The sequence below is a fragment of the Sciurus vulgaris genome (genome assembly GCF_902686455.1).
Source record: "Sciurus vulgaris genome assembly, chromosome: 1".
NCBI lineage: Eukaryota > Metazoa > Chordata > Mammalia > Rodentia > Sciuridae > Sciurus > Sciurus vulgaris.
Window position 1 is genome coordinate 81,624,573 of NC_136461.1, and position 13,413 is coordinate 81,637,985.

Below are 13,413 nucleotides of genomic sequence, written 5' to 3' on the forward strand. Positions count from 1 at the left end.
GTAGCTTAAGGGGCAATCACTCTGTGGGAGGATGAACCATCCCGAGCAAGAGGCAGCTTTGTTGGGCTTGGCTGTGGGCACACACCTGGGTTTTATTCCATACCAACCCCTTCCTCAGCTCTCCAGCCATCCCTCAGAACTCACAAATACTGAGTCCTCTCAGGCGTTTCGTCAGCTCTGGAGTGGAGTCTCTGGGTGACATGAGAGGCAGTACAAATGATACCCTGTTCAATAACACAAGATAAAGTATTTCAGTGCTACACCTTCTGTTCCCCACTCAGCCTCAGGACTACAGCCTCATTTCCAGGGCTATCACCCCTGAGTGTTCCCTCTGTCACCAGCATCAGTCTGCAGTGCCTCACCACAGGCAGCTTGGCCTTGAGAACCCAGCCTACCCAACTCTGCTTTGCTTTTAGGAGCTGCAGAGCAGCAGCCTCCCCTGGTACTTTCTTCCTCCTGGCACTTTCTCCCTCCTTCCTGCAGGGGCTAATATGTTTTTTAGGCTTATGCTCCTCTTGGTAGAGAAAAGCAACTGAGGCATTTAAAAATTAAGGTCTCAGGGATGGGGGTGTAGCTCAGTGGTAGACTGCTTGCCGAGCATGCACGAAGCCCTAAATTCCAATCTTAGTTCCCAGGGTGAGGAGGATTTAAGTTCTCTTCAGAGAGAAAAACAGTGGTCACCCAGGCAGAAGACAGTCACATTTGTTGTGTGGAAAATAAACAAGGTCTGCAGTCCTACATCATTTGGTGTCGCCTTGCCATGGGGATTCAAAATGCCCCCTTTCTCTGCCCTATGTTAAACCTCGCTTTCTCCCTCCCCAGGCCCAAATCTCTGGAGTGAGCCCCCACCGCTGGCATTTGCCCACCAGCCCAGGTCATGGGAGCAGAGAGGACAGCATCTTTTAATGGACTTGAAACTGGACAGAGCCTTAGTCCATTCCTTTGCCTGCTTCTGTTCTGGGAGACTCAGCTAACCTGGCCCCTCCAAATCTCTGGAATCCAACAAGAGCCCTTTCTGCCCTGTTGGCCCTCGTGCCAGCCCTCATCTGCTTCTTTTGATCACAGTTCCAGCCAAGCAGAGCCATTGTTGACTGGAGGTTCCATTCATCCTTCCAGGCAGAAATTGAGAGGAGAATAATTTCTCCATAGAAGGAGAAAGCTCAGCAAATTTGGTTAAATTTGGTGAAGAATGAGAAAAGGGAAGGGAGGGAAGGGAAGGGAAAGGGCGAGGGAAGATTTCTGCTCTTTAGAACCCCCACCACCTTAAGGACTCTGGAGCCAGGGATCCTTCAGCAAGATGTTCAGGCCAGTGGAGGGTGGGTGGGGAGATGGGAGCTCACGGCTCCTCTGCCAGCCCTGCACCTGCCCGCTGAACTTCTCCCTAGGTCCAGGAACAAGAGACCCCTGCTTCTCATCTTTATTCAGGCTGTTTCTTCTGCCTGGGCAGCTCTTTCCTCTCATCTCCACTTTGCTCTTTCCTTCTTCAAAATCAGGTACAAATCTATCCTGAGAGATCCCACCTCTCAGAGACTGGGCTCCATTCCATCAAGCTGCCCACCAGCCTTTCCTTGAGCTCCCAGCACAGAACCTTGCAGGGCATATCTGTCTACACACTGTTCCCCTCTGCATGCATTCACTATCTTCATTTACCCAGGGTCTCTCTTGTTCTAGGACCAGTGGTGATCTAGACACCTGGCCCCTCTCTGCTGTCAGGTTGTGTTGGTCTGATGATGGGAAAGGACTCTTACAAGTTACCAGATGGTAAGTGTTTGGAGAAGGAAAATTTGGGTGCTACAGAAATGGGGTTGTGTGCTTTAGTCTGGGGCTGGGAACAGAGATGGTCAGGGAAGGTTTAAGTTGAAAACTGAAGAATGAGGAAACAAACCATGACCAAGGAGAAAGATGTGTGCGTGTGTGTGTGTGTGTGTGTGTGTGTGTGTGTGTGTACATCTGTGATTGTATGTGTTTGCATGTGCATGTGTATGTCATGTGTGTGCATGGGGATGGAGGGACAGGGGTCCTGTTCTAGCTGAGCATGAGCATGTGCAAAGCCTCCACGGGGAAAAGAATGGGGTGACAGGTGGGAGGAGCTAAAGCAGAGCAATGTCCCTGGTGGAGGGAAGTAAGGCTGGAAATAGGTGGGAAGAGATGGTGGGAGAACAGGAAGGCCATGGTCAGTGTCAGTTCCAGAAAGGGAAGGAGTGTAGCTTATCTGCTTCTGTATCACTGGAGCCCTGCAGAGTACCAGGCTCATACAGGGCCCTGAGAAGTGTTTAGGGAACAAATAAAGAAGTGAAAGTACTTAAACTAGAGACCAGAATTTAAACTGGACACTCAGGCTGATGAGTACAACAAAGCCAACTCTCCTAGCCAGCAGTGCCACCATTAGGGCCATGTCACCCCTTATTTTGGAGTCCAGGAAGCACCACATCCATCTGGAAGGCACAGGGATGGGTTCATAATGAGGCACATATGGCATGACTTGAGTTGGTCAGATTTAGTGAGACAAGTGTGTCATTTATCCAAAGCAGGCCTCTCTGGAACCAGTGGGGGGAACCTAAGTGACATCTGCCAGGCTGGGACTGTACACAGCAGGGGAGTCTGGCAGACAGAGACCATCCAGAAGCTGTCTTGATGCCATTTATCAAAGAAGGATTCCTTCTGTTTCTCCCGAAGTTCTGTGAACTTCCAAGGATGGAGGCATGTGAGAGCTGGGGAGAACCCTAGGGATCACCTGGGCGGCTCCTCATTTTACAAGTGAGGACACTAAGTTCCAGAGAGGTTGAGTGATTCACCCTAAGTTAGTGGCAAGACCAGGTCAGTTTTCTAGGTCTCCTGACTCTGTATTTAGGTTGTTTGTAAACACATCCAAGGGGAAGGAGGAAGGAAGGGAAAGGAACAGGAGAGGAGGGTGAGATGGGAAAGAGGAAAAGAGAAAATGGGAGGGAAGGAAGATGAGAAAGATGCAAGAAAAGAGAGAAAGAGGTAAGGAAGGAAGGAGAGAAGGAAGAAGGAACCGCAGTGGTGCTTTCTCATGGGAATTAGAACTAAAGAGATCTCTGCAGCTAAGGGTGGCCAGGGAAATACCATGTCTTGTAATATACTCTTAAACTGTGCTAAGGCCACGTGTTAAAAGCAACTCATGAACATAATGCTCATCTTTCTCAGCTAAAAGCTCAGCCTCTAGGAGGAGAGTCCCCACCCAGGATGCCATTGGCTGTGGCTGGGACCACACTTCTTACCACTTTGCATCCACCCTCACCCAGTAGCTGGGATCTGGGATCTGAAACAAAACAGTGAGGTCTCTCTTAGTCCTTATACTGGCATTATCTCCCAATATCTCTTTCCACCTCTTTTTCTGATTTTTAGCTGGGCACATGGCTTCTAAGAATAATGACAGCCCCTGTGGTTAAGTACTGCCTCTGTGATTCAGATCTGATCGATGATTCATTAGCAAAGGGATCATGAACAGCCTGGGGAAGTCCATGAAAAGCAGGGGTCTTCAAACTGGAGAGGTTTGCTCCCCAGCATTTGTCAATGTCTGGAGGCATTTCTGTTTGCCACACCTGGGGAAGTGGGGAGTTTGGCAGCTGGTGGGTAGAAGCCAGGGATGCTGCTAAACATACACTACAATGCACAGGACAGGACAGCCCCACAAAAATGAATTATCTTATCCAAAGTGTCAACAGTACTGAGGTTGAGAAATTCTGCTCTACAGGGACAGGGCACACTAATCTTGCTCCTTCCTCTACACTACTCAGAGGGGTGTGGGCATGATAGTTGGAGTTTGAGCTGCCATCTTGGACCATGAGGTAGATGCTCTATGATGTTAAGAACGATGGAGCAACAAGAAAAAAGGAGTCTGGGTTCCTGATCATCCTGCACCTGCCCTTTCAGTAATGGATGGTTTACTTCCAGACTTTGTTACCTAGCACAAAATCAAGTTCTAGGTCACACACTGCTGAATCTAATGGATATACCATTCTTCTTCTTGCTCTTTCTCCACTCTCCTCAACTTGAATGATCCTCTTCCTACCTAGATCTTGTTCCTGATCTCTCCTTCTTTTGTACCTTGTTGGTCCCAGGTTTTGCCTCCAGATTTGCTAGAGCGGTATAGTCATCTAGTTGGTTGATTTACTTTGAATTCTTATTCCTGAATCAAGATCCATCTTATTGCAGATCCCACCCCTTCCAGATTCCCAGCCAATTGAGCTGTATCTTCTCTCCCGCTAGCCAGTCCTGTGAGTAAGCCACATCAGGTTGGGTTCTAAACATTTCTTTGTGACCTAGTTTGCAATGTGGAGTCATGTTCTCATAGACTAAGTGCCATCTGTAATGACTGGCACAGTGTGTGGATGCCAGCTCAGCAGATTGGAGACCTGACTCGTAGGAATTGACTCTGACCCTTATTCCACATAGGCATCTGCCAACTTAGTATCATCCCTGGTCAAACTGCTCCTGAAAAATTAATGAATCCATTTATCCATCCATCCATCCATCCATCCATCCATCCATCCATCCATCCATCCATCCATCCATTCAACACCTGCCTGAGTCATGTTCAAGGCTCTAGCATAGAATTTGTTAGGACAATGTTCTCAAAGTCTTTTCATTTTTTATTATTGTTTGCCACAGTGAAAGGGCAAACCTTTGGTTACCAAGTGGGATCATCCAGAGAAACAGAGGGTAAGGGTTTGCTCTTCTCTTCCATGTTTCCTCCCTGTTGCTAGTGTTGTATAACTTGGTATTAGTTACCTCCTTCTATTCTGGATATTTTACAGTCTGCTACTAGAGAGCTGAGTAAAAAGTCATAGTGATCCCCACCACTCCCATTCAGTTATATAGCTATATATTTTCAAGGATTCAGAAGGAAATAATTTGTATTCAAGGGTGGAACAAGAAAGGCAATTTTAGCCAGCACATTGGCTAGTGGTTGTGATTGTCTACCTGACATATTAGATATAATAAAATGCATAGAATAGATCATTTCAAGGAGAAAGTGAGCAGCTACCAAAGAATAGTAAAAAAAGAAGCATCTCAGTGTGCCTCCATGTCCTTGAGATCACTGAGAGAAATTCTGAGTCAGGTCCAAAATATCTGAATCATGACTATATTTCTAATACAAATGAAAGTTTCCAACTTAGCCAAAATCATTGGATGTGAGAAGAAGAAAGCTGAATCACTTCAACTGTCTTTCTTTCCAGAATGTTCATTGATTAGAGTGGTGGGGGAAAGACTATCAGTGCCATGTTACAAGGAGGCAGAAACTAATGTTATAAATGCTGTGGAACAATGGAATATTACTCAGTGATAAAGAATGAAATTATGGCATTTGATGATAAATGGATGGAACTAGAGGCTATTGTGCTAAGTGAAATAAGCCAATTCCCCAAAATCAAAGGCCAAATGTTCTCTCATATATGTGGACACTAACTCACATTAGGTGGGAGTGGAGGTTCACCAAATTGGACAGGGGAGAATAGGAAGAAGGGAGGAGGGGTGGAAATGGGAAAGACAGTAGAATGCATCAGATATAACTTTCCTTTGCTCATATATGAATACATGACCAGTGTAACTCCACATCATGTACAACCACAAAAATGGGAAATTACACTCCATGTATGTATGTCAAAATACAGTCTACTATCATGTATAACTAAAAAGAATAAATACAACTTTAAAAAATAGAGTTCATTTACATGAAAATGGAAGTAATAAAAGTGGGGAATCTAAATAAAGGAAATTATATGGAAATTATAAACAAATAAATAAATAAATAAATAAGTGCTGTGGAAGCCAGCTTCCAAGATGGACACTAACATCCCCACCTCCTGGTATGCATATCCTGCAGGCTGTACCCTCCAAGTAGTGTGGTTGGTTTCTGTGACCAATAGTAAAAGTGATGATGGTATGTGACTTCTGAGGTCACAAAAGGCATTTCCTCTCTCTCCCTGTCTCCTTCAGATAATTCCCTCTAGGGGATGCAGCCCCCATAGAGAGGTCTGTGTGGCAAGAAACTGAGGCCTCCTGCCAACAGCCAAGTGAGTCATCTTGGAAAGAGATCAAACCCTCAGATAATTACAGCCCCAGACAACTTCATGAGAGAACCTGAGCCAAAACCACTCAGCTAAGCTGCTCCATAACCCACAGAAACTGTGAGATAATACATTTTTATGTTTTAAGCTGCTCAGGTCTGGGGGTAATTTGTTAATGCAACAATAAATCACTGTTATAGATTCCTTACTGTCATTTCAGTGTATGTCAGCAGTTCGGTTAATCCTCATGATGACTCTGTAAAATAGAAATGATTTTCTCTACCTTAGAAGTGTGAAAATAGGTCCAAAGAGGTTAAGTAATTTCCCAGGGTCGTAGAATTGTCTCCAAAACCACCAAACCCTTCTGCCCTCCTCAGCCACGGCTCTCAGACACTCCTCTCCTCCCACTTACCCCACAGAGAGAAGCTGGGCTGTCCCACTGACAGTTGGTTTCAGGTTTAATGACCAGATTATATGATCATGGGGCAGGGAATGGGTGAGGCTTTGAAAACTAGCACTGTCTGTAAATATTTTGTTCTTAAGTACCCTGCAGTGCAGTTTCAAAAACTTGGGGGAAGTTGGGCGCTGCGGCACATGCCTGTAATCCCAGCGACTCGGGAGGCTGAGGCAGGAAGATTTTGAGTTCGAAGCCAGACTCAGCAACTCAGCAAGGCCCTTAGCAACTCAGTGAGACCCTGTGTCTAAATAAAATTCAAACGATGGCTGGGATGTGGCTCAGTGGTTAAGTGCCTATGGGTTCAATCCCAGGTACAAAAACAAAAAAAAAAACCAAAAAACAAAAACTTGGGGGAGACAAGGTGAAGCAAATGACACTCCCAAGCAAGAGCAAATGAATGAAAGAACCGAAAAACAGGCAACATTTCTAGTTAGATCCAGAAAGCGGATGACAAAACACTGGGAGGACAGCAGACCATGGTGTCATTTGTGGGTTTGACAGAAACATGCCATGGGGAAGCAGCTAAAGCCCTGAAAGAGCAGATACCTCTGGCCGGAGGGTTTTCTTTATCAATCAGCTCAGTAGCCCAAGTATGGTCACCACCTAGCTGAGGTCCTATGCCTGACCCTTCAGTCTGTCTCAGAACACGAAGGCAGCCTGGAGTGGTCCTCCTGTCTCTTCTGGGATGTTCTCAACCTAGATGCTGCGGACATCATTATCACTAAAACTTTTCTTTCCCTCTTCCACACACAGTAGACCATAAAAGATCACAGATTCCTTTTAGATCACTCTTTGGTCAATAAAGCAGATTGAGTCTGAGCTTTCTTCTTCTTCTTCTTCTTTTTTTTTTTTTTTAAATTTTCTTTTAGATGTTGATGGACCTTTATTTTAATTATTTATTTGTGGTGCTTAGAATTGAACGTAGTGCCTCACATATGCTAGGCCAGCACTTTACCACTGAGCCACAATCACAGCCCTGATTCTGAGCTTTCTAATGAATTTTTGAGATCTGCTTATTGAGAACTTAAAACTAATAACCAAAGATAGAATAATGAGCACATAAGCCCTAAACAAGTACTTCCCCAACTTCAAAGCAAATTAGTCACTTAGAGATCTTTAAAAATGAAGAGGGTAATCTTGCAGGTCTGGGGTGGACCACGTTTCTAACCAGCTCTCAGATGGTGCTGATGCTCCTGGTCAGGGTTGGTCAGCACTTCACAGGAAAGGCAGAAAGCATGGCTTCCACATTTTGCTACATTGAGAATAACCTAGGGAGTTTTAAAAACTCCTGACGCCACCCCTGCTCCTCAGCCAAAATTCTAAAACTAGCCCCAGGGTACAGCCTGAGTATAATGATTCTTGTGTATGGCAGAATTTAAGGTCCACCCGTCTAATAAGGCTATTCCCAGCTGCCTGATGGTTTTCTCCTGATCTGTTTCCTTGGATCTCTTTACAACTGCAATGCAGGGACCCTGTGGCCTTGAGGAACATCACCTGGATTCATTCCTATTGCTTTCCTTGTGGTGTGCCTTCCCATCTAAGGATAGGGGCAACGACTCTGCTTACCTTAGAGGGTTGTTATGAGGATAAGAAAGTTCCCATACATGGAAAACTCAGAATAGCACCTGATGCAGTGTGTTAACAAATCTTCATAATTCTCAACAGCTGGACAATTAAGATTAACGAAGTTTTAACAGATGGCTGGGGCCCAGGAATAGGGCTCAGAATACCCTCCTCACACACCTGCCAAAAGGAGTTATTCTACTAGTTTATTAAGAACTTGGAAAGAAAAGATGTGGGTCTGAGGGAGTGGACTTAAATATTCACTCTCCCAGGTCAACAAATACATGAAAAAATGTTCAACTTCTCTAGCAATTAGAAAAATGCAGATAAAACTACACTGAGATTCCATCTCACTCCAGTCAGAATGGCAATTATCAAGAAAACAAGCAACAAGTTGGCGAGGATGTGGGGAAAAGTTTCACTCATACATTGCTGGTAGAACTGCAAATTGGTACAACCACTTTGGGTGCAGTATGGAGATTCTGCAGAAAACTTAGAATGGAAACACCATTTGGGTATAGACTCCTCAGTCTATACCCAAATGATTTAAAATCAGCATACTATAGTGACACAGACAATTCAGTGTTTATAGCAACTAAATTCACAATAGCTGAGCTATGGAACCAACCAAGGTGCCCATCAACAGAGGAATGGATTAGGAAATGTGGTACATATATACAATGGAATATTACTCAGTCATAAAAAGAATGACTTTACGACTTTCCCAGTAAATGGATGGATCTCGAGATTATCATGCTAAGTGAAATAAACCAATCCTGAATAACCAAAGGTGGAATTTTTCTCTGATATGTGAAAGCTAACCCACAATAAAGGGTGAGGTGAGAGGAAGAATAGAAGTTCAGTGGATTAGAAAAAGGGGAATGAAGGGTAGGGAAGGGGGATGGGAATAGGAAAGAGAGTAGAATGAATCAGACATAACTTTTCTATGTTCATATGTGAATACATGACCAGTGAAACTCCACATCAAGTACAACCACAGAATGGGATCCTGATTAGAATAAGTTATACTCCATGTATGTATGATATGTTAAAATATACTGCCATGTATATCTAAAAAGAACAAATACAAAATTAAAATTAAAAAGATCCACTCCTCCAAACTGGATCACTGAAAGCAGAAATTAGGACAATAAGATCAACTTCTTGCACAGAGTCATGCAGGCAACATTTATAGAGTACCCACTGAGTTCACGGCATTGTGCTAAGTCTTTGGGAGACTAAAAAACAAAAAACTAGAAAGCAAGGATGTCTAGCTTCTAAGACTTTCTGGTCTAGTGCAAAAGATAAGCCAGGCATGAGGTAGCTTCCAGAGTGCCTACAGGACTCATTCATACAGTCAGTATCCAAAGGAACTTATCATGAGCTAGCCACAATACTAAGGACTAAGGTTACAAAGTCAAACAAGAAGGGGAAGACAGGTTTCCTTCCTTCCACCCTCTCAGCATCAAGACTCTTATGATGCCTATAACCTTGGGTAGGAGACACAAAACCAGACAGAAAATTACTGAGCTTCAAAGGTACTTTGGGAACCCAGAGAAAGAATTCTTCTTCTTCCTCACCACCAGACAAGCTGGAGAAAAATGTCTGGCAACGCCCTTGGAGGTGACACAGGCTGTTCTATTCAGGGTCCTGAGCCTTGCACGGAAGAACTCCAGGGTTTTTGCCCCACTGAAGCCTGCAGCTAGATCTCCTGACAAATCAAGCCCACTTCCTGTGTCCATCTGTGCTTTCCTCTCTGCCTGCTTGAGATGGCAAAGCACACAGGAAACAAGGACAATGCTGGTCTCCTTTATCACAGTGTTTCCAGGGGTCTAGTGGAGAACCTGGCTAGTATCAATGTTTGTAAGAACCATTGTGCTCTTTGATTTGTGCAGGCAAAGGCCCAGGTCAGGCTGGGCCTCTGTCCAGTCACCTCAATAGCAGAGGCTGGTAACTGCCACTTACAGGGTAGTCCTACATTCTTTTGAGCCCTAACAAGCCTGGTCAGCAGCCCCAACCCACCAGCCATGAGGTCTGAACTAATAGTGCTACTTGCCACAGATGTGATGTATCTGCCTCAGTTTCCCTTTGTGACTATATCCCCTTCTCTGAATAGATTTACCAACCTGAGACAGTCAACTGGCTTTTTCCAAAAGCTTCCCTTTGGGGACAGGCATTCGCACCCTTTAGTCTCAGCTGAGGCCCTTGCCTTCTTGTGAATGGTTCAATGGTGCAGAACCATGGAACTGATCCATGCCTGACTTTTTCACCAGTGCTCTGAACCTCCATGATCTCCAGTATCTGCTGCAACGAAGGCCAATTTTCTGGCACTGTTTTGGACACTGTGCATCAGAACATTCAGCCTCTACCATTTCCCCTGCCTTGTCCTACCTTCTTCCTCACACCCCTGAGTCTCTTCACTGACCACCTCCTATCCAGCATTCATTGCATTCAAGTCTGCTCTAGGCTAGGCAGCCCATGTCAAATGCAGCCACCCTCCCTGACTCTCCCTGTCGGGATGTCCTCTCCCCCTACCCCCAGCCTCCACCTCAGTGGTCCCATCAGCACCACATCTGGACCACACATTTCTCCTTTGTATCGCAGTTGCTTCTGTACCTGTCATCATTTCTGAAGCCCGTAAACCAAGCACATGTCTTTTCCATCTCTGTGTGCCCCTGAGGTCACAACTGTGCCAACTAGACCCTCAGTCACTGCTTGCTGAAAAGACAAAGAAATTGTAGAAAAACGCTAAGTACAAATTAAATGGTACGGAATAGTCTCGCTGCCCCTCTGTCCCTCTGCACTCAGCTTGCACACTGCATCTTACACTAATCATTCCAAAGCACAGTCTTTCTCAGGTTAAAAGCAACCAGTAATTCCCCACTGCCTACTGCATTAAATCCACTTTCCTCATCCTGAATCAAACCTGCTCCCACCTTTCTGCCCCATCTGGCTGAAATCTACCTGGCCAACCTTAGCTCCTGACACTTCTTCCCCTAACACCACACATCCCTCTCATCAGGTCCCATTTGTGCCTCCCCCCAATTTTTTTTTTTTCTTTTCTTTTGGTTTGATGCCTAAATTTCTTCATCCTGGAAATTGTCTTTTCTTCTTCTATTTCCATTTTACCACCTAGTTTTGCTTATTGGCCTAGATCAAACTCAGTACTAAAGTATTTCAGGATGAAAAATACCATCAGTTAAATGCTATGAGCAGATTTTTTTTCTGGCAAGAAATGAGTCTTCCTAAGGTCCGTTAAGGGGTGAACTGTGCTCTGTTTTGGGAAGCTGTGAGGTTGAACAAATGATCTAACCAAACTTCTTCGAAGGGAAAAAGTTAGGAAACCTTGAAACTGGAGGTGAATGTTTTTAGGTGGAGAAACTAAATGTTCTGTTTGGTAACAAACATGATGTGTACAGTTGTGTAGGAGTAAGGATGAGAAGCAGAGAATGTAACTGAGTTGCAACAAATTTAACTGATGGTGAATCTGAACTTGATTTGTTTCTGAAGGATATGGGATTTCTTTATTGAGAAATGCTTGCTAATAATAATAGCAACCAGTTGTTAAAAATTTACTTTGTGCCAGGAGTGAGATAAATTTTGGGGAGGATTTAACTCCTATAATCCTTATAACAACTTTATGATTTTTTTGGATGAAGAAAAGAAGGCTCAGAGAAGGATCAAGTCCTGCAAATAAAAGGCTGGGCCAAGATTTAAACACCAGGAGTTGAATTCCACAACCTATAAACGTAATCCCAACTACCAGAGATCTCATTTTAGTTTTCTGAAAATCACATCCTTTAAAATTTTATTTTGGAATATGTTTCAGAATTACTATAGTAGTGTATGCTTATTTGGGGTTGCAAACAAAAAATTTTGCTGTCATGGATGTTGGATCACATTTTGCTACTTTTTAATACATTATCTTGCATTATTTGCATATTGCTTATATTCATAGGTCAAATTTCTCCCAGGGAACCTGGAGCATCCTTGAAGTTAGGAATTATGTTTTAAGTTTCTACTCTATTTCCCACAGTAGGCCTAACCATAACATCCCTAAATATTCATTGAACTGAATTAAACGGGCACTCTGCCAACCTTAAAGCAAAGTTGGTGAAAATTGCCAGAAATACAGATTTCTGGGGCTTTAGGTGAAGGTTGAAATAGCTTCCAGGCTCTGAAAATAGAACAACACAACATTTTAAAAAGAATTCTGCTGTACAAACATGAAGACTGTTACCTCAGACCCCCAGAGGGGTATATTGGATTTGAACTTTAAAACACCAAAGGAAGTAGTATTTAATTTAGGGCTTTCCTGTCTAGGGATCTCAAATTGCAGATCCAATGCTGTGGAAGATAGTTACAACCCATGCTTTGGCTCCCTCTGCCGGCAGGATGTAAGAGGTTGCTTTTTTTTTTTTTTCTTGCAGGAATTCTTGGTTCAGGTAGCATAGACGCTGTTTAATATATGTCCCGCTTGAGAAGTCAGCTCTTCGTTTATAAAATGGGAACACAAAACCCATTTAATCTTTCTCCCCAGATGGCAACTAAAATGTATTTCCATTCTTTTCACGTGCTAACTTTGCTGCCTCGAAAGCTGCTTATTGTCAGAGGACTGATATTTGTTCTGCCATGACTTCTCATCTAAAAAGTGCAACCTTGATCACTCACAGGATGCTTCACAAGAGCCTGTTTTCCCCACATTCTCTGGCAACTCTGTATCTCTGTAGTATTTCCCATGACATAGAAAGGAGACTTCGGTCTCAACTAGTGCAAGAAACCAAATATCTAAAATTCTTTGATTCATGGAGTGGAATTAAGCACATGCACATCTTTCCTTGGCATATAGTTTCCTTCCCAATTCCCCTTTCCAAAAACTTTCATATGTGAGTCTGAATTGTTATTTAATCATGTAACGATTTCTCAAAATTTGAGCTTTGACTCTAATGCCGCAAGCATAATTTCTCCCTGGTTTCCCCACATGGACACTGAGCACCTCTTCCTCCTTTTGAGCTGTGAACAACCAGTTCCTGAGAACCAGGATCCTGAGATGTCACAAAAACCTGACACATTGCAGACTTTAATAAAGATTTGTTTAAATAAATAGGTCTTAGAGCAGTGTTCTATTTTAAGGACTAATTTTGACCATGTGAGAATTCCTCCTGCATGTAATGTGAAGACATTAATTTTATTAATTTTACAGGGGCTTATCAGTGTTATAAAAAAAACAAAAACAAAAACAAAAAACTTGTTGTCAAGAAACTGTCTACATCGGGTGGAATGAAATAAGCCTGGCATCAGTCAGGGTTCTACCACTTAATGTTTGCAGAGGCAATTCACCATTATTGCATCCTTGCA